The 23,059-nt window shown below is 40.8% G+C and overlaps 1 long non-coding RNA gene across 5 annotated transcripts in view; it reads right to left on the bottom strand.

The window, feature by feature from the left end:
* LOC106887844 overlaps nucleotides 1–23,059 on the bottom strand; it is an 82,377-nt gene that overhangs the window by 13,485 nt on the left and 45,833 nt on the right. For all 5 annotated transcript variants that reach the window (XR_001411971.1, XR_001411973.1, XR_001411972.1 and 2 more), the window contains one exon: nucleotides 17,434–17,618. This is a non-coding gene — a long non-coding RNA (uncharacterized LOC106887844). The remainder of the gene's footprint in view (nucleotides 1–17,433; nucleotides 17,619–23,059) is intronic.

Below are 23,059 nucleotides of genomic sequence, written 5' to 3'. Positions count from 1 at the left end.
ACCATTTTCTCCATAAATAAGCAGATGAATATGTTAGCCAGAGAGACTGTGGAATCTCCATACTTGGAGGTTTTCAAGGTACAGCCTGATCTTTCCTGCACATGCTCCTCTGCCCACCTAGCACTTCTCCCAAGCTCCCTCCCTCATGTGTTTAGCTCCTCTTGTGTCTTGTGTTCTTCATGCCAGTGTGGCTTCTTTTTCTCCTTCTGGCTTTGATGTCAATAGGAGGGGAGTGCCAATAAGAGCAAGACATCCAGTTCTGGTTTGTAAGATGACAGTGGCCTTTAGATGTTTGGAGAAACAGTGACACAGAAGACCAGATCAAGACCCACAGACCTAAGATAAAGCACATAACTGCATCAACAGGAGAGCAAATGAGCAGTTCCATAATGATGGCAGGTACTTGCTTGTTGCAGATAGTGTTATCAGAATTTAGCTGCCAAACACTAGCAAGCAGCTATTGAGCTAATATGAGCTTCTGAAAAAAACAGAATCTCAATAACACCAATTTTTCACAATGCAGGGATACTGGAAAAAGTATAATAATGACCCTTTGCCTTATTTTAAATCCTTACCTCGTTCCCTTCATGCTATGGACATATCAGAGTTCTTTAGCCAATAGTGTAAATACTGTTGCACAAACAAAATACACATTGCTGGCAGTCCAGTGGCAGGATATTTTTTTTAAGTTCACAGTGGAAGACATTGCAGTTTCCACTGTTGTTACCAAACAAACATTTAGAAAATATGCACTTCCATAACTGTCCTATTTGGTGGATTTTATAACCAACAAAGAATAACTAATTCATCAGATCAAAGCCAACGTGAATATTTATATGGAGGAACAGGCATGCTGATAGAATAGCAAGAAATTCTTACAATCTGCTATCTGGAAGCTTTAGAGAAGCCACAGAATCATCCCATAGTTACTGTCTGACACTGGGATGCATTTTCTCCTAGTCATGTGTTCCACAAACTGATCAAGTTCTTCTAGTTGGACGGCCCCAGTCTTGACACCATCAGAGCAGGGCACCAAATGGCAACACGATGCCAACCCCGTTGGCTCCCTACCACAGCTGCGACAGGAGTGTTAGGAAACTGAAGGCCACCAAAAAACCCCCAAAAAACGTGATGATAACTTACATTGGAACCAAGGCTATTGGCTATCAGACTAGAAGGGAAACAAACTCAGTACTTTCAGAAACCCTGAAAGATCACCAAGCACAGGAAAAGGAGTTCACCCCATGTGAGGAGATGCCGTTCAAACTAACTTTTCAGCAACTAGCTGGAAAGATTTTATGATTTTTTTTTCCCCTTAGAAAACTTGCTAAGAATGACAGGACATCTCATCAACAATGAAGAGCAGGTGACAAGAAAGCCAGAAATTAATTCTAAATTAAGGAAATCACATCAAATTAATTAAAGCAACAGGGTCAGAATCCATTTCCTGGCAAAATTAGCTTTCCACCTCACAAGAAATACCAGCATAAATGACATAGATTGGACTTTTACTGGTACTCAGCAGCAAAGCCAAGGACCAAACAAATGCTGGAGAATGAGATTCTCCTGATCTAGGAGGATCCCATCCCTCTGTAGCAGGAGATGCATTCCCAGGGACAGGGATGCCAGGGAAGCCTGCATCACTTTCTAAAGCTTTATTTATCCCAAGGATAAAAAGAAGATTCTGACAGCTGTCTTGTTCATCAGCATTGAGCTCACATCATAGCACACTGTAAAAAAGGAATAAGAGACAGGCAGCAGTTTTGGAAATTAAAACAAAGACTTTTAAAAGCTTTGCAAGAAAAGAATGTGACTGGTAGTGCTAAAAGAGCTTAGTTTTTATATACACAAATAAGAATAAAGCAATGTGGCACAAAATTCTCAAGTTTCTTGGCTTTTGCACGCAGATCAGTTTAAACAGAATGTAACAACACCCAGTACAGTGTGTACCAAAGATCTCAACGTCCAGCTTCATGAGCTTAAAACATTATTGCATCTACCTGTAGACACTGCCTCCCATTTAGCCAACAAACTTTCCATCTTGCAGCTCCCTAGACATGGTGCGACAGGAGCCCACAAAATCCAGAACTACACTTCTGATAAAGTCCTCCTAACTGAACAGGACATGACAGGACCCAGGATCATCACTACCACAGGAAGTGAGTCCAAAAATATATTAATTGGGGCATGGAAAGCAGCACTTTACAGGAGCTTGTTACAAAAGCCAGTGGAAAACTACTGTGCTTCTGGGGCTTTTTCCTTCCCAAAGCAAGCAAGTGCTAGAAAGCATGAATCCTATTTGTATAGGAAAACACACACAATTGTCTTCAGACTCCCAGTGTGGAGAGCATGTTGAACCACACCATCCCCCTGCAGCCCTCCCTCCCTCCCTCTCATCCGCCGTAGATATACAAGGCTAAGTTGATGAGCTGTTCAGCTTAGTGTGAAATGTGTTACATTTTCCCCCCAGCTGCTTCCTGATTGCAGTATTTACTTTTAATCTCCTCTGCCTCAATGCCCGATAAAAACTTTGTCACATTAGATGGTGACAGATGGGAAAGAGAAGGGGGGGATCACTGCAAGGGAACGTCCTGGCTTCCCAATAATTTTTCACAACGCCAATTATGTCCTTCAGTGCTTCCCGGCATGTGCACCCATGTCAGCAGAGAAGGAAATAGAAAGGCATAAATAAAGACAATACCAGGCACTGCGTGGCTTTAATCTGCAGAATAACATTTCTCATTTGGGTGAAATATTGTTGGATTCTCTCCCGTGCTGGAAATGGAGACACACATACACATATATACACAGAGACACAGATGTGCAGAGTTCACAACTGCTTCCCTTATGCATGAGTACTATCATCCTCACAAGCAGCTCCTGGCATTGCGAACAGAAAAGTGCAGGTTTATCCTGCTTTCTGAAAGGTATCCATGTCCAGCAAGCCAAATCTTGAGCTGTTTAATCCAACCACCATTGATTAAACAAGGAAAATGAGAAGATTCTTATGTTTAAGGTATCAAAACTGTTCTTAGAAAGCTTAAGATCACAACATACTATGTTGTACTCAAGGCTGGTGGCCTTGTCAGTTTCCAAGCCTAGTCCTGGATGACACTACATTTACCACCTTTAGATGTTCCATCCAAGATGATGGGCTACAAAGGAAAACCTTTTGAATTTGAGTTACTTCTTGCTTAGATCTCTGAGAGAAATGAAATACAGTAGTAACAACCTGTACAGTAGAGATGTATATAGCAGCAGCTGAAGGTAATCATTAAAGTAAAGGGAGAGGGCCCCAGGAGGAAGGTGAGAGACTCCTTTGCCCTAGGCTGGGATTTAGTCAAGAAATAAGGCTTTATGTAACTTCTTTGTAAACAAGAAAAAAAAAAATCAAAATATAGCACTTCCCTAGCCATTTTTTCTTTGAACTAAGAGAACCACATGTGTTTTGGACCACAGCTACTAGTCTTTTCTTGACAATCCTGTCTCAGTCCCAAACAGGGACAAAAGTTTGGTAACTTCCTTTCCAAGCAGAATGGACAGGCAATGTCCCAGAGGGGTGCATAATGAAACAAGAGCAGCTGCTCTAGGGCATCATGGAAGTGTAGCAACAGAGATGATGAAGGGAGAGGAGCATCAACTGGAACAGAAGGAAAGGGTAACCTTCCTAACAAGTGAAGCATGTAATGACAGTGTACATGAATGTTCATGGGTAGGGCACATTCAGGCATCTTCTTGGCCTGCAAGAGTCTTGGTAAAAGCCAAGACAATGCCCTTGTCCACATTAGTTATGAAATAAGATACATAAATATGCAATAAAGCGGGTACTCTCAAACCAGGAGGCTTCCAGGTAGCTACAAATTTGGGCATCAGCCAAGGAGTTACTCATACAGTCTCTGGGAGAAAAAAAAGTGAATGAGAAGTCTCTGGGCTAGAAGATTTAGCAGATGTCAGGCAAAGGTCTGTAAACCACAGAAATTATGAAGAAACCTCTGATAAAATGAAATATGCTTTATAAGAAGACAGGGAAGAAATGGCTGGAGCTGGAACAGAAAAGATAAGGCAAGGATTGCGAGTATTAAGTTCTTTAATTTCAGATTTGCTCTACTGAAATAGCTGACTAGTAACAGAAACATTGTGGTCTCAGAGTGTCCTCATGGTTGTGCATGACCAGATTGTGGCAGTCATGTCTGTCAATATGGGCATATTATAGGCAAGTTTATAGAACTGAATGTGCCAATGTGCCAATGTAACTCCCTCAGAAGCTCAACTGCAATGGGGTCAGTGTGATATTACAGTGGCAGATAAAAATGCTCTTTTCCCTACAGACAGACCCAGGGAGGAAACAGAGGTTTCTGAAGAACTTGTTGACTGAAAAGGGCACAAATTAGCAGCCCCAGGCCAGCTAGATCTCAATGGATGTGGGAGCAAGAACAGCCACTTACAAGAGAAAATTAGCATGAAGAGAAATGTCAAGGCAAATAGATTTAAAGAGAAGGGCAAAAGGGAAAAACTCAGATGCCCATATGCAGAGGACTGTCTCTCTTCATTCATCCCAAGTTTATCAAGCAATACTCATGCCATGGTTTCTCCTCTCAGTTTAGCTGCCTTACCTCCCACACTTTAGCATGGCATGATGAAAGGTTTTTTTCGCCCACCAAATCTTAGAGCTTACACTTAGACTGAGATTACTTAAGCACAGTGACCAAGACTTAGAGAATTCTTTTGTTTTTCCTGTTAAGAAATATGTACATTTTCATGTTACCCCCCCCCCCCCAAAAAAAAAAAATCAGACTTTCCTTCATTTAGGCACAATAAACTTCCTAATGATGGGAGAAAAACAACTGCCAGATATTCAGTGACCGTGTAGGTATGCACCGGGAGGATTCCACATTCCACATGCCACCACATTAACTTCAGTCTCTAGAGGAAAGAGAGGAGCTCAGCTTCAATATGCGCTCAACTTCGCTCTGCCCTGACTTTCCTTAGTAAACATCACCAGTTCCTCAGGTGAAAACTCCAGCTTCTGAAAATAGCAGAAATTTCACTTGGTTTCCTCTAACCACACAGCCCAGCATAGTAATGCAAGGAAGCAAGGTAAGCTAGCCATCAAATAAAAGATCTGTCTCTCTGTTCAACACAAAGCACTGCAGATTAAACGAAGAAGATGATCACTATATTACAGAATATATCCAGGTAGGAAGGTCTTCCTTGTTTTGCCAGCAAGCTCCAAACTGTTCTTGAAGGAAAAGAGTACAGAGTGCACAGCTTGTCAGCTAGCAACCCATCCGGCTGTTCAAGAAATACCCATGTCACATTTAAGGGGCATTCAGGAATTAAGAAACATGGACTTCCTTTCCCTGCTGTATGAATGTCTGCAGCTTCTCAGACAACTTGTGCTTGTATCTGACAACATGAGCCAAGAAGTGACTCAGAGTACACAAGTATTTATATCAGCACTTTCAGTCAGCCATTCATTTTCATAGTCATCCCCTTTCAAAGGAAGCATATGCAGGTTAAAAGGATTAGTGCTACTTTACTCGTTTGGTACTTTTGAGATATTTAATCCAGTATATAATAATTCCTGGCAATAAACAAAAACTCTATGACAAGAGGAAATGGCCTCAAGCTGTACCAGGGGAGGTTTATATTGGATATTAGGAAAAATTTCTTCACTGAAAGGGTTGTCAAGCATTGGAAAAGGCTGTCCAGGGAAGTTGGAAGTGGTTGAGTCACTATCCCTGGAGATATTTAAAAGACATGTAGATGTAGGGCTTGGTTTAGTGGCAACTTTGCGGGTTAATTGTTGGGCTTGATGATCTTAATGGTCTCTTCCAACTAAAACAATTGTATGATTCTGTGAAAAAAAGCAACACTTTCCCTGCCCTACACAACATTAAAGTCAAATACTGCATGGCTGCATCATCCACATTAACCATTTTCATCTTACAATCTGCAGACCACCAGGATTCCTCAAAATACTTCCAAGAGAACCACTAAAGATATCCACAAGAAGCAATTCCATTGTCAGGAGGCTTTGTGTCACTATACAGGAGCCCACAAATCTATGGAAAAGTATTTTAGAGATCCACAGACTTAAAAAAAAAAAAAGGCCAAAAAACATCGTAAGTGTGGCAAATACGACATAAACAGAAAAATTTTAGCTGGACTAATGAAGAGGCATCAGTATGTGGACTCCATTACTAGATTTGCTTTGAAAGTCTTTAAAGACAATCAGTGAAACTCCTTCTCAGTAAATTCTATTGATTTAAAGGATGATAATAATAGACATTTACAAAGCATCTCTTACTTGGTTTCAAAGCATTTCTTATTTTCTTAAAAGATTACTAAACTTATTTAGGAAGAAATCACAGTGATATTTCATGTCTTTCTCATTCAAGGTCTTTGAAATAATAGCATTTTTTCCATACAAGAGCATATTTTTCCCTGCTGTTCTGCAGAAACTTAGTACGGATAGCAGCATATTTATCTGTAGGGGAAAATAATGCAATACGGCAACAGAAACCAAGAGAACTGGTTAGAGAGCAGTGATTCACTGGAAAAGCTCTTGGTTAGAGCAGATAGATACCAAATTGTTCAGATTGATTCAGGGTGATTTTATTAAAATGCTGTTTTAATATTGATCTACAGACACAGAACTTTTGTGGGATAGATAGGTCACAATAACTCCTCTTTATTCAATTTTAGTAAGAAGGTTTAGGGCTGTATTCGGTACTGCCCCCTTGCATGGCAGACCATGGGAAAATCAGAGAGAGTCCAAACAAGGTCTCTGAATCTACCGAAGGGATTAGCTAGCATACTCCAAGACATCCAGCATGGAATAGAGGCACTGCAGAGCACTTGGGAAAAGACCATAACTGTGACCAGGGCAACAGGGAAAAAGAAGAAGAAAAAAAAAAATCATAAAAAGTTGTTGTTAATAATCCTGGTGGAATGGCCTAAACTGATTTCAAGTAACAACTCCCAACTGCAAGGTCACTGTACCCAGTGGTCCTCAAATCACACCCGCAGACAGGAGCATCAGGACAAGACCTATGTGCAACTCCTCACCTCCTACTGAACAGGAGGAAACAGCACAGGAAACTACTGGATATGCTCTGTGGATCTTAGGCAACCAGTGAACCACAGCTGCAGGGGCCGGGGGGGCTGCTGTGATACAGAAGCTTAGCTGAAAGACAGCACTCTGCTCCCGCAGAACCAATGAGCAGCAAACCCCCGGGCTTGAGCAGGATAGAGCAGTAAGCTAACTCAGACGAGCTGGTCCGAAACATCAACATCAGGACCTAGGAGCTCCACCCCTCACCTTCAGGTGGGAAAAGAACCCCACCTCTTTAAAGGAGTTTCAAAAGTAAGTTTTGATCACACATTTTTGTCCACAGCTTGTTAAGATGTGAATTTGAGCCCTGTGGAAGCAGAACAGGAGCCCTTTGAGATTCTGAGGGTTTGGGAAGGCGAGGGTAGTGGGTTTCAGAAAGATTATCTCACAGTTCGAACTCGTTAATGAAAGAAATAAATTAACCAAGCTCATTTTTCAGGGAATTCTTGTGTAAACTGGAAATTTTCCAGTCTGTGAGCCCCGCATTGTGCTAACCCATAAATCACAGCAAGCAGGTTGTCTGTATAGTGAGAGCAGCCACATTCGGAGATGGAGGCGGGGGGAGAAACCAGCATATGTTCACTGAGAAAAAACCCATAAAAGCAAAACAGGAAAAAAGAATACCTCCCTTGCCCGCCACTGGAACAAAATAAAAGGCTTGGCCTCAGGCACTGGAACATACGCTGTCTGCAAAGAGCCCCCAAAACCAGGGGAAGGCACCTGAAACAGGTCAGCTTTTAATTGAATACAATATTAATTACCGTGTGCACCATTAATGGTTTGTGGGATTTGACTAATTAATGTAATAGTTTCTGAGTCACGCTCATTAAATATGAAAATTACGCCGGTGAAAGGTATCGGTTTCATTATCAATCTTGTATGGACAGGAGCGGGGGTGGGGAGAGGGTGCAGTGGAAAGATTCCCACCCCAAGTTATTGTGTTATTAGCTCTTTCCTCTTGGAATAGGTTCAGGTGGGCAGAAAGAAGAGCCAAAGTGAAAAAGAAAAAGGCGAGGAGAACAGGAAGCATTGCCTAGTGTCATAAGTCGTGGCTGCAAGTCAGAGTGAATGTACACTTTTCCTGAATGGACGAAGCTGGCTGGTCTATGTGTAGCTCCAACTAGTTGTTGTCATTTCCCATCATAATGCTTAGTTTTCTTCATCCCCCTGAAACAAGCATAATCAGAGAGAGCGATGTCACATGGAGTACTTAATTCATTAACCCATGTAAAGCATGTGGCAGTTCCTTAGTGGAAAACTACAGGGAAGGTAATTATCACTGTTAAAAGTCAGCTCCAGAGTATAATTATACACCAAGGATATGTTGAGATATACTGCTGTGGGACACACCACTCACATGGGGCAAAACTGCTACAGAAGGAGGACCAGAGATGTTACACCTCTCATTCCTATCCAGCAGTCCAGGGGCAGCACTGATGTACTCCAGAGGAAACTGCCATCAGTTCTATATGGGAAGAAGAGTCACCTGCATGCAAGATCTCTGGAGAAAGAAAGGAAAGAGAACATCAGTGCTCCAGGGTCCCCTTGTGCCCTACCCACCACAGCAGAGCAAAACGCAGAGGTCACCTGCTAGACTGAAATTTAAGAATAAGCTGAGACAGTGGGAGAAGAAAGAAAAAACAAACCTCAAGAGTAAGATAAGAGTCTAATATCACTTAGAGGGACCATTTTTCCAAGCACCATAGAGGAAGGTAGGATCACCACCCTGTTAACAACAATGCATTAATACTTCACTGGGAGCCCTAGGGGAAGAGGAGGAACAGAGATTATACCGGTGCTATTCTTGTAGCAGTCCTCTTGACTGATTCTCAACATATTTGGTACATGGTATGGGGGTAAAGAGGGGACAGGGAATGGGCTTGTGACAGAGCTGCACACCTTCACATTCGTGCTGCATGTATACATCAGTCTGGAAGACCCAGACACACAGAAGAGAAACCAGTAGGTAGGAGAAAAGCAAGAAGAGGACAATGGCACACATGCAAAATCCAACAAACAACTCAAATTGCCAATTCTCCTTAAAAGGTAGGGGAGAGAGAACAAAGAGTAAACTCTAAGAAAGAGGAAATCCCGTACACTAACTTAGGGCTTTTATCACTTTGTCTAACAGGTAATGCCTTCCTGATTTATTTTTTTCTTCAAAATAGTTGCCAGTGTTCTCTCTAAATAGCATCAGCTTGCTAGGAATCTGTGGTTGAACCTGTTGGGAGCTGGTTAGATTCTGAACAGCCTGTTCCTCTTTGGGCTTATAACGTACACAACCAAGAACAGTCTGCAGGCTCCTGTATTGCATCTAAGGCATTATCGCTTCCCCACTGTACATCTTCAGCCCAGTCACTCATACATAAATGTTCATACTCCAAGACTCATTGCCCTGCACTGAGCAAGGAAAGCAGGTAGCTACAATCAGTTCTGTTTCATACAGGAACTATGAGTGCCCGTAGAAAGCTGTAAAATTTGGAGGGTCCTTGGTAGAATTAAATACAAACTTTTGATTAAGATGATGGCGGGGCACGTTGCAATCATTAACAAGGCTACATTTGCTCTCTGTAACAAGACAAGTAATCCCTCATTTATGGAGTGAGAACAAGTTCCTCCTGTGATTCGAATCCTATACCAAACAAACAAGAGCTCTTCTGGTCTAAGACAATGCCCCATACAGATGGTATTTTCTGGTCCTCCCTTCTTCCAAGTCACAGGGCTTCACTGAACTCCTTCCCACCTATTTTAAAGTTGAGGTTTACACTTTTAATCTGAGTTCATCAAAACAGCCAGGGCACTGCTGCCCTACAAGCTACTCAAGCTGGCTGAAGGTATTTTGATTACACTCTTGTGTACATTTCAGGGATCAAGTGAAGATTTAATTCATACTGCCCTCCTTTTGCTTTGCCAAATGTAGTTCAGCCACGGCTTACAAGGTCTTTGTAAAGACCTTTTATCATAGTAGTTAATATGAAACATTTGGCTGAGAAAGCCCCTAAACTGCTGGATTACCAAATTTTGCTGCTCTTCACAGAAGTATGCAATAGTTCCATTACCAAACAGGAAACCAAACTATATAAATTCATGGTCAAACTTTTACAGCTGCTTCATACTGCCATAGTTCCCATTGATTTTCTTCAGTGAGGATAGAGAGAACAAAGACAGAAAGTTTCACTACCAAAAGCACTTACAATACTCTCCTCTATGAAGCATGGTGAAGAACCGTGCTCAGCCCCTTGCCTGCCAATAGCACTGCAACAGCTTTTATCAGCTCACACTTATTTTTAGCTTCACTGACTGTATCCTCTACACACTAATTTGATCCTTTTCAGCTCCTCTCATTCTCCACAGCACAGATGTATGAAAAAAGCTGATGAAACAGGGAGAACTTTCCAGACTGGAGTAAAGGCCAGGATTCTACCTACAGAAGTCTTGCTTGGGAAAAGAAAACTCACACCCAACACAGAGCAGTTTGTGCTGAAGGAAAGCCTTTACAGCTATGAAAATACCCAGGTTGAATGAAAGTCAGTGTTCCCAAGTGAACATGTTGTTAGGCACTTTCAACTTCAGTTCCACAAAGAGCACAAAGTAAGAACATGCAAGATAATACTCAAACTTTAAAGTGGGTGAGCACAGCTATACTGAAGCTGCAGCAAATTAAGTTATTCTTAATACCAGTCAGATGAATGCAACATCCCTGCCCTTCAGATCAGTAATGTGCCATCAGAAATCAGCAAGTGAACCACCAAAGAACAGGAGGGTTAATTGTTTTGTTACATGTTTTTGTTGTTTTAGGCATTTTTTTAAAGATGTCTCTCTCACTTTGTCACAGATCACAATTACAGGTATGTGTCAGCACCTGCCAAAAAATATATTTTGAAGATAATACCTAATTGCTGCCAGTACCTAATTTAATTGTTACAACTGCACAGACTTTATTTATGATACCATGACAAAGTGGCATTTATCTAAGCAAAGTTGTAAGTACTTTATTCATCATCTCCTCTTCTCAGTACCAGACTTGAGTGGACAAATTCAGACTGCCTTAGATTCCCACTCAAAACTTCATTCACTGCTTCTCTGCATTAAAAGAAGACAAGAATTGGTCACTGTAACACACAAAGAAAGTGTGGTAAAGCTAAGGAAATAAACGGGTTTTTTTCTTATGGTAAGGACTTTCAGGTTTAAAACAATTGTCAAAATTCTGCTTTTATAAGCTTTAAAAGAAGGATAGTTTAGTTTTTTCTAAATAAAAAGGTACTAAGAAACCAGCAAAGGGATTTTTGAGTTTCTCCTTTATCATTCAGCCTAGCAGTTTTATTCACAACGCAGTGCTTAGATGGTTCTTCTTGCCTGGAGACTTTGGAGTGGTTTCAGAAGAAAGCATTGCTGTCCCATCAACAAGTACAGCACAGAGACCAATAGCGAATTCCCCAGGGTACAGAAGTCAGTGACAGAATTAGGAATACAAGCCCAGAGCTGTGACATTAAAGCTAAAACAAGCACATAATTTTAAGCACAGGGATAAAAATAATGTCCTACTGTTGAATGATGATGCTTCACAAGCAGAAACACATCAGAACTACTGCTCTAGAGAATTTACAGTGACAAATTCCCTAAAAGGAACATGTTGATAGACATAACAGGATTTGAGATGTATATGTACCAGGTTTGGTCTCCTACTTGCTCAGGCAAGCCGATTATTAGTATTTCAATATGGAAGGGATGTATCGATCACATCATGCATTATGTGATTTATGAACTCACACAAGGAACTGTCTGTCCTAGCAAGACCAGGCAGCAGTGAGTAGAGTAGTGTGCTCTATCTAAGCCAGATCTCTGGAAAGAAGCCTTCGCACTGCACAAACATAAGGTGTGAAATGAAATTTAAGACAGGGAAGCAAGCCAAAGCCAGTGGGTCTGCAGTCAGAACAGTTTGCTGTCCCATGCAAGCCAAACAAAGCACAATTTGCCTTTTAGTTGTTAGCAGCATAAGAAAAATGAGAGTTCATTTGAATCCAATAGCTTCCTCTGCTGGTGGGGAAACCTAAAGTAACAGCCATCAGTAGAGCTAACACATTAGGAAGAAACTGATGCTTCTTTCAAATGTTTCGCTTTTTTGTAATGTTGTTTTGAATTGCCCAACTCATGCTTTCCCAAGTAGCATTGAGTATTTGGGCAGAAAATTAGGGAGCATTCCTTTTCAAGTTGAAAGTCCTTGCAAAGGGTTGACTGGCAGCACTCCCTGAACTTATCATCCAGCAGGAGTAATGACTTCTCAGAGATTTGAGACATATGTTTTCTACCAAACTGAAAAGACAGATCTTGGGCAAGACTCCAAGAATTAGAGGGTAGCCCCCCTTAGCAGGCACAAGGCAGCCCTTTAGTAAACAGAAGGAAGGACACAAAGGCAGCTTACAACCAAGTCTATTCCCACTCCTGGCAGTGGCTATGTGATGGCCCTCTCACATGGAGCTTTCACTCAAATCAGCTCTGTATCCCATAGACTCACCGATAGACACCCGTGGTGATTGCATCTATATGGAATATTTTCAGAGGGAAACATGTGGGTGAGACAACATTAAACTCTATGCTGGAGCTTGTTGCATGATCCATAATTTTTTCTTCTACAAAATATCTATAGATGACAATGCTATCCTTACTGCTTCATACCAAAATGGGAAGCAAGCACATTGGAAGGAACTGACCTGCACTGCGGCACTCTTGCCTGCACTTTGCTTCCTTAGGCAGTCCTATTTCATTCAACAACCCCACCTCCAAATAGCTTCAGACAGCAAATAACAACATTGCAGATCAGTACAGATATCTGCAGGAACAGGTCTTCACATGTAGAATCCAAAAAGCTCTCCTGACAAATAGTTCACAGAGGGCACATAGTTCACTGCTTCTACCAGCTGCATGTTTTCTAGAGATTTGTCCAGTCTAGTTTTAAATTTATGCCAAGTAGCAGAGATGGTATCACTTGTCTTGATAAATTGTTTTTCTGTCTTTGGTCCAAGACTTTTCTTTAATTCCAGTATCCCTCCCAAGATTTGACAAAAAGGATCAAATGCTAGTGAGAGCTTAAAACATTCAGCTTGTTTGCAGACTGCGTGCAGTTGGCTCTCTCTCTCCAGCCCCCTGAGCTGTTCTTAGGCTTCTCACTTGGACAGACTCAGCTTCTTCATCCAGAAGAGAAAGTGCTGTGTCTACGCAGAGACAAGAGGGAGAAATCACAGCAGCCATTCAAGAAAGCAGTCTCTTGATCTGAAAGAGATACAAGGAATGCCCCTTTCCCCTGTTCACACAACAATATTATCATTACAGTAACATATGATAGCACTTTTGCATCCAGCCAGGTTCGCTCTGTTTAGGTTCAGTAATCCTGGTCTTGTACACCATTTAAACTGTGAGGGGCAACACTACGGGTCAGTACTATTCTGCTAGAGAAATGCTTAAGAATACTCCTCTGCTTTGGCCCCCATTTACTTAATTACACACTCCACCCCCAAAATGGCAGCCTCTGCCCATCAGGATCCTTTCTGAGAAGCAACAAGAGGCTTTACTGACTGTGTGGCTATACAAAGATATGTGGATCATTAACACAAGCAAGCCTCCAGCTTCACCGTTAATCACTGGCTGGCTCAACACCTGCATTCTGCAGACAGCCTTCACTGAAGAAAGTTTGCAGCTGTCCAAGCTCCGGCTGAGCTTCCTCATACTCACCAACTATCTCCACTCTCCATTTGTCAATTGTAAGTGATAATTTCTATTCAATCTGATACATATTATAAGAATATAAACAAATGCCTCTGGCTGTATCATGGCTGCGATCATTTCCCTTTATAGCCATCATTTATTACAGGCGGACAGGTGGCCGTTCGGTGGAATGCCGAAGAGGCTATCACCTGGACAATCACCAGGAAACACACTCACATTTACATTCTTCCCAAGCAGACAGGCAGAAAAGGTGTGTGATTTCTGGAAAAATTGCACTATGCTCCAAAATTTCTTCCTGTCCCTGTAAGTCACAGGAACAAGTCTGAGTATTACCAGCCTAACCCATAAGTGAACAACAGATTTGAAATTTAAACTTATTTAGGATTTTTGAAAATAAGGAGGAGGTCTGAGAAAGCTTTGCCTCCAGTTGCTTCACTTTTTTTTTGGTCTTACAATTTTGATACTGGATACATGCTTTTTCTAAATACTGACTGTTTTAATTCACAAATGTATACAAAATACTGAGAAGGCAGCAGCTTTGTTGCTCAAATAGAGTTTGAAAGAAGGTTTACTATCTACTACTGCTAGACACATGTAATGTTTCATTCCAAAAAGACCTTGGAATTCGTATATAGGAATCATTTCACCTCCCTTTAAAACACTGTCACCTCTAAAACAGATATATGTCAGGTTACTTCACAACTGGGGCAGCAACAGTCAGGATGGAAAGTGAACAGTATTGCAGTAACAGCACTTACAGAACACATTTATCAAATTCTAGAACAACGACATTAACATCAGCTCTTGCATCAACACAAAAGGACCTAGGTCTTATACTCGCTCTGAAACACTGCAGTCTCACACGCACAGCAGGGTCAGGGATCAGTGCAGGGTGTTAGTTCACAACAGGGCTGCATAATCACATGCTGAGCAAGCCCCTACCAGCAATTCTGAGAGCAGGACCTGGGGTCCCCATGTGGGCCCTTGTAGTTTTTAGTTTGTTAGAATGCAGGAAACTGGACTTTTGCACAGAGCACTGCACAGATAGAGCAAGGAATGCTGGAGCAGAAGAGTTGCTGTAGGATCTTGTCATAGCTTTTAACATTACTATCTGTCGTTCTCAAGATTAGAGTTTACATTGATAACCATAGCAAGATGTGCATTATCAAGTTCATATGAACAGACAGACCAAACGTCCATCACACCAAATATCCCATCTGACCAACAGCTAGCACCAGATGTTTGGGAAAGATTCCACCTTCTCCAGGTACACTCAGTCACAATTGAGCACCATTTGCCATCATGCACACACCTCTCTCCAGTGCTCTTTTCCCGATAGGTACACATGAGAGTTCCTTTATTATTGCCCAGCATAGTAAAGTTATTATTCGGTGATACCACAGTCTATCAGCAATGTAGTCACATTTTAGGCCACAAAGGAAGGCACCAGACTTGAGATGTCAATGCCCAGTGGCTCTATTTGCAGACCTGGGCAAATCCCTTTGCCTGCTTTTACTCCCCTACCTTCAAGCTAGATATAACACTTTTATGAACAGGAGTAAAGCTAATAATAAATATATTAAACTTACCCCCCAAATTTCCAGTGTCCTACCAAAGGTCATTTTGATAAAAGATGGGTACAAATGAAAGACATTCGCTTGGAAAGAGAGAAGTAGAGCAAACACATTTACCACTTTAGCGTATGACCTGGAGATGGAATCAAGTCATCTTAGAGAACAACTTCACACAAGCAGATGGCATGTGACTTTCAGCATCATAGACACCTATGAAGGCACTGTAAGACATTCCTGCATGTAACAACATAATTGGTCTCAGCATCTCGGTATGATCCTATGAAACAAGCTTCCAGGATAAGCATGAAACATGAGTAGGTGCCATCTGTGATCATGTCACTCAGTGGGGAATCATTGCTGCCAGCGTGCTCAGCAGAGCCTATTGCACATCAATGCTCATCGCTAAATGGACTTTTTGAAAAGCAGGAGAAGCAAAAAGTATACAGTCTGCCCCCAACCTCGTGAGGCACAGAATAAGGCTAGGGGCAAACATAGCATTGCTGAAGATACTTTTCCACAGGGGTATGTTATTAGTGTCTGTCCAGTTTCATCCACCAGCCAACTTGGGATACGCTAAGAAGATTTTCAGCACATAAATAATAACAAGTCAGTCAATAGCACTCCAGGGAAAGAACTTAGTGGGTGCTACACCTCCCTCATGGCCAGCAGAGGTATTTGCTTTCACTTAAAACCTATGCAGGCCACAGGGATCACAAGCTCCTCAGGTCGCCTCACATTTAGTCCTGCCACTACCAGTCACACGGAACACTCCAAAGCAAAGCAAGCTAAGCAGAGTCACATACCATCTCTCCAAAATCCTCCTCCAGCAGCACCTCTCTTCCTTCAGAGCTGTGACATGCAGCAGTACCTCCTCATGTTCTATTTAGCACCTATTTAATGAGCCAGTTGTCCACAAATTTACTTAGTCCCTCTTTGAACATGCTAGTGCTCTCAGGTCCCACAGCTTCCAGGAGCCAGGCACAGAAGTGCTTCCTTTATCTGCTTTAAAGCAACCTCTTGTCAGCTCTGTGGAGCACTGCCTTGTTCTAGTACAGTAGAATTTAGCAAGTAACAGTTCTCCATTTTCCATACCTATTATCTTCTTCCAGAAAGGCAAATTTCAAAAGCACTTCCACAGAGCTTTTTCCAGAGCCTACCAGAAAATTTTCCACATTCACTGTGAGAGATCCCTTCCCCTAAATTGCACTTTTTACCACAGGGTCCTAAATCGACTCAGGGGCAGCCAGGAGGGAGAAATGAGCCTCCTCCATTTTCCCTCACACTGCCATTCTATCAGCTGCACACAGCTTGCCTTGCAAGAGTGCTGAATTCCTTTCCCTGGAGGAAGAAGCTGGGACAGCTTTTTAATAAAGCACTGTCCCAGACTGCCTTAGTCCCAGTTTGAATTTGGATTTTGCAGGCAGGAAACAGAGCCAGGAACAGAGTCCTCTCTTGGCAGCAGTGACAAAAGGGAATACCCAACCCACGGAAAGGGGAAGAGAGGGATACAGAAGAGTCTGGATGGTGTGCCAGAAAAGAAAGGCCCTACCAAAACCATCTAGCCCAAATGCTTACAGATCAGATAAGCTCACAAAAGCATCTTGGAGAGGTCGGTGGTTTGGTTGACTGGCTCATTGTCAAATTCACTATTTACCCATCCAAGCTGTTTTTCCCATTCACTACCTGTGAAACATGTATTTCTAACACACTGTTACAGCGCAGGACAAAGCAGTCTAGCTCTGGCTGAGAACTGCTTTGCTAAAAGACAGCAAATGGTAGAAGCCATCCATTACAGCTGAGAACCCGATTTTGTATAGCTCTCTGGTTTCCTTTCCAAGGGTTTTGTAATTGCCCCTTTCCAAATCTATTGTATTAGATATTTCAAAACACAATAAGAATTGTGTTTCTGATATTCACTCTGATATTTCAAAACACAATAAGAATTCATGTACTGCAACAATTATTATTTTGCATACTGACAACTGAAAGTTCTTGCAAGCGTTCCCCCAAATTAATTACCTTTGACATAATTACAATTTTGGAGAATGTTCCTGCTTCCTGTGGAAACTTCATACTTTTCATTTAAAGGAAAAAAAAAGATCTGCCATGGTGCTCTGTAGTGGTGGTCTAAGTCCTCACCAAAGCTTCTCAGCGGGGCAGTCAAGGTGCACCAATGGAGACGTAGGCCACCAAAAAAGCCCAGCCTAGTAAGAAGAACAGAAAGAGAAGCACATCAGCTGTAATTCCCAGGTAGAAGCATTTAACAGTTCAAATCTACATAGCCAGTTATTTTGGGTTTCATTTTGCATGGAAAATTAAACCTTCCCCTCACACTTCCATGGTTTTCTCCAAAGATTTTCCTTCAGATCAGTCAGCCTGTTTTTCCAAACAACTCCGTCTGCTACCTAGCTCTGAAATTCTTCTATTTCTGCAGCAAACTGTGACAGAGACAACCAGAGCTGAACACAATACTCTTAGGCTACCATTCCACCATTTTTGTATTATGTATAGTCTATAAATTTTTGATTCTGTCCTTAAACATTGGCTGGTGTACAGTTAGACTCCTGCTTTTCTAGTTGAAAAACTGATACTTAAACATTTTTAAGCATGAACTAAAAAGACATGCAGAGTTCCAAGATTGTTTGGTTTGGATTTTTTTTGTCTGAGGTGGTGTTTACAGCACAGAAAATTTGGAGGTGCAATGCTCAGATCTGTAAAGCTTAGGCTCTGTAAAATTGCAGAGCAAAATTAGGAAGAGGTTGAACTCTCCCCATAACAAATAAGCCTTGCTTAGGATAGTCCTAGAACTGAAGGTCAAAAAAGAAAAACTCTGACAGCAATTTGGTACACAGTTTGACATCACATTGCAGGTTCATCCACAAACTCTTATTTCCAGGCATTTTCCCCACCAGGGAGAATATGCTGGATGAGAATAAACATATACACTGAGACCTTCATCTAATTTTCACATATCTAAATGCAATTTGTTTCACTTTGAACAGGCCACCTGAATTAAACAGAAGTTAATTAAAACAATCCCTCATTTTTTGCTGTTTAAAACTTAAGACTTGGTAAAGGAGGGGTAAGATGGGACTTTTTATTACTCTTAGATGGTGCTAAGAGGACCCATAAATACATCTCTTCTTCCTGTGATCCCATTCATCTTGCTGCCTTTGCTACTCCTCTTTGCCAACAATCAGATCCCAGTAAACAACCTCAAGTGAAATTTGCAACTGTCAGATAAACATTAAAAATGCTTCTCTTGTCCTTTCCTATTGATAGCCCCATTAATATTGTAATAGAACAAAAAGTTATGAAAATGAATGCATGCTGGTTTTGGAAGTGAATGATGCAGACAGCAGCTGTGAAATATATACACTCGAATATGCATAGACAAAGAGATACAGTGCACCCACAAAGAAGTGTGTATACACTTACATGTAATATTTTAAGATACAGTACTCAGATCTACCTTCATGTTACTGTACACTGTGAAGCAACTCCATTGACTTTTGTCTGGTGTAAATTCAACAAAAGTAAAATCAGAATTAAATTAAATTACAGAATTAAATAAAAAGCTTTTTTTTTTTTGAGAAAAATATATCCTATCTACACAATTTTTCTGTGCTGTTGGTTTTTTTTAATCTTTATTTTTGGTCAGAGGCTAGTATTACAATCTGCTTTTGCGTATTTAGTAGTTCTTTGCAGCATGCATGCTCTGGTTGTATGTCTACCATTAATAAAAAAATATCTGTACCTCAAACTTAAGTAAAGGAATATGAAAAAAAATCATAAACAATAAACTCAAGCTCTTTTATTCAAATTTGCTCTTTAGACACATATTAATTCAAGCATTATCCACAAAGTCTCAGAAAGGAGCAGTCCAATTCTCTCAATCCCACAATGAAAATGTTGCATCTGGTGTCCTCTGTCCATCTGAACCCTCACTGAGATCATTGACAGTTTTGCAAAATTAAAGACTTTAAATTTGAGTCAGGTTCCAAAATAATCCCCAAACCGTCTTAAAACATCATGAGGTACTGTTGTCTTTTACACATAGAGATAGAGAGATAGAGATATGCATATACATGTATTGGATTTTCCTATCAGGCTTTTACATTTTCTGAGCTTTTAACATTCTACTGTTTCAAGCTTTTCTGTAGAGATAAAAGCTTTGCAGGCTTTTAATAAAATGAGAATTCTTCAAGGGAAAGTAGGATTTCACAGACTGGAGTTTCAGGAATACTCCCAGATAGAGAGGCAGCTGTGATGGGTTGGTGCAGGGAGACTCCACAAAGACTAAGTCTGCCTGAGAGGCTTTCCCTGCTTCAACAAGACCTTAGCTCTCTGAACAAAAACATGCTGCCAGTCATATTGTTCTAATTCCCAATTTAGTGAAATTTCATTGGGTCATTTCATAATGTCAGGCTGCATTTAGTTGCTTCCAGTCATGTGTTTCTGAAGTCCCTTAGTGTAACACACCTAGAATCCTCTCTCTTCTGAGCCTTGTACTTTTCAAATGCAAGTCCTACATGCTTGTACTTCTATACAAAAGCCAAAAGATACTAGACTGGGAACACCAATTGGATCTTTTGAACCCACAGCTCTCCACTGTTCAGGTCAACTGTCATTTTGCACAGAAATCATTCCCTAGTTGTCTTATGCTTATATTAAGCAAAGGTAAAACAAAACAACAACAAAAAAAAGATGTTAATTTTGTAATGTTTCCTAACATCATAGAAAAAGCCTGCCAACATTAAGTTGCCAACAATCCTGAAATGTGGTATAGTTTTACCTGTTATGAAACAGAATTGCAAAAGCAAAAATTTTTTTTGATGTTCTCATCAAAGTCACAAAAAGGTCAGTCAGTCTTATCAGATTTCAACTGCTCTAGTGCCTTTTGAACTGAAATTTATTTCATTCATCCACTCTGAAATACTGATTATGGAAAAATTCCACTTCAGACTTCTGCTATTTTAATCACAGATCACCGAAAAGTAATCAACTTCTGGAATTTATATTAAATTTTCCTCTGAGTGGCAGTCAAGTTAGGTATAAGGACTCCGGTTGGATGAAATTAAAAACTCACATGAGATTGTCTGTGTTGCAAACTTTAGCTAAAAGTACCTGGGAGCAAGTGACTTTACTGCAGACACAAAATCTGGGTAGTCAAGTGGTACTGTGTGTCCTTCCACAGACAACCTATTCTACTGAGTTAACATAAATATAATGACTACAGAGTTGCTCACACTTAAAGATTATTTCCCCAAGTACCTCACAGGAAATGTTCACCATTTTCTCGGTGCTTTTCTTTGTAATTTATGCCAAATAATCTTTGGGCTGATGGTGCACTACACTTCAAACTAGAAGATGGTCTTACAGACCTTACTGGCTACCTTTCATAAGTCGCCTGTGAGCACTGACTTTCGGCAGCAACATTTACTGAAAGAGTATATACAGACGTCAAGTTCCCTCACAATTAAATATTTTTTGGTAAGTTTGTTCACAAAACAACTTTCTTGTTCTAATTCATTTTGATTTAGATTCGTGACAATTTATACAAAGTCTTTGCTCATATTTGTTAATTTAGGGTTTGAATAATAGTTTTTCTTCCTGTACGGTTACCTCCCTTTATTTTGCATACCAAGTTACCATTGCCACAAAAATCTTCTTTTCTGGTCAGGAAAAAAGTTAACTGCTTACTCTTGGGTCTTGTAGTTACCCCACAATTCACTACCAACCAGCTTCAGCTCCAAAATGGCTTTCTGTTCAAATGTTCATTGAAGCAGGTCAGTTGAAGTGTCATAGAGCACAGGATGAAAGAGCTTTCCCCTGACTTGCCCTTGTGCTGTCATTTGCACAAGGGCAGTAAGGCTATAAAGCGTTCCCCTCCTCAAACGGGATTTTATGCCTATATGGCATTGGTACAAATAAAGAAAGAGAAAGAGACAAATTAGTAGCAGTCTGCTGCTGGACATGCCCAGGAGTAATAACTGTGAGACCATGTCATGAGGGAACTTCGATAAGCAAAGGATTCACTGTGCCTTTGTTGAGATGGAAATGCAGCCCACAGCACCAACACAAAGTTCAGTCTGAATTTGACACTCTGTTTGCAGTTCGTTTTTTCTTGAGCCTCAGGGAAACAAGCGTGATAGAGTAGAGACAGAGCGTAGGGCAGAGCTGGAATCCTTCTTCCACTTACCAAAGCATCATCAGAGAGCAAGCATCAAGGAAAATAAGCACTATGATGATCCATGTATTAACTTCCTGCCCTCTAAGGTCAGCATTTCTTAAACCATCCAGGACATTACATTCTCTGCACAGTCTCCAGCCATTTAGCAATGGATGGCAAAGGAAGCTAAAGCTCTAATGGGATGAAATGTCAAAGAGAGCTTTTTATTTAAAGAACTAGAGAAAAGAAAAGAAAATGGATATTTTAACTTTTATCTCAGAGTTAGTTAATATTCACACTTAACTGCTGAACTGGCTAAATTCTTTTCTTTTCTTAAGGACCTTTATAAATTTCATCATTAATAAAATCAGACATTCAATTAGCAGGGAATTTCTGATTGCTAACTGAGATTTCCCCCCCAACAGTTTCTCTCTTTCACTCTTTCTAGTCTCTCTTTTTATTTTCCCCTCCTACCCCTATGTCCCCCCTTCCCTGAAAAACCAGGGGAAAGTGAAAACTGACTCCATTAACCTCTGTCATTACCTAAATCCATCTCTTAATTAATATGAGTTAATATGATTAATCAAAATAATGAGACAAACCTATTAAATTAGGGTGTTTAAATTACAAATGGAAGTGGTAAAGGCAAAGGGGCTGATAACGAATAGCTGCAGTCAGAGATGGGTTTAGCTCTAGAAATGATATGTAACAATCAGCAGAGAGAATCGAGAATGAGGGGAAATAAGCAAGATCCACGTGAGAAAAATACTCAACATGCAAAAAGAATGATGTTGTTCAAATGCCTGATAGCATTTCAGAGGATCAACTGTGTTAAGATAATTTTTAAATCTTTTTCATGGTGGAATATAATATAGATAACAATATGATCATCAAATCTTTCAGCTTGCAGTTGGCTTCCATAGGGTTGGATGGTACAGGTTGCCACTAGCAGTTTGCTGGGAAGTCTGAAGCATTTGCTAGTCATATTAACACTGCTCCATGGAGACAAGATTGCACAGGTTCTACATCTCTATACTGGAGGCACACAGCCTGAGCAAAAGCCCGCAGTTGCAATAATCCACCTCTGATACTGACTTTCTTTGTTCCCTGAGGCAAGTGCAATGAACTCCTCTGTCTTGCTTGGCTTATTTAGATACACCATTCCTAAACTTAGTTCCATATTTTCTCTAAACTATAATCTTGAAATGTGGCAAGCTCTGTCACTGCAGTCCTCTGAGTGTTGAAGGGAAGCTATACCAAAAGTGACTTTTCCCCAAGAACTCAATGACAGTTGGAGTTCCTCATTGGATTTCCATGACTCAAATACCTGTTTGAACTACAGTCCTGAAATCTGTTTAACTTCCTTGTTATAGACCATCAATTACAGTAAAAATAATGTCTCTACCATAGGTCAACTGTAACAACAAAAGCAATAGTCATTTTGGGAGGTGATTATGTGGAGTATGAAGTCTT

The sequence above is a fragment of the Calidris pugnax genome, unplaced genomic scaffold (genome assembly GCF_001431845.1).
Source record: "Calidris pugnax isolate Ruff unplaced genomic scaffold, ASM143184v1 scaffold56, whole genome shotgun sequence".
Taxonomy (NCBI): domain Eukaryota; kingdom Metazoa; phylum Chordata; class Aves; order Charadriiformes; family Scolopacidae; genus Calidris; species Calidris pugnax.
The sequence above is the reverse complement of the archived record's forward strand: the minus strand, read 5'-3'. Positions and strand labels throughout refer to the sequence as shown.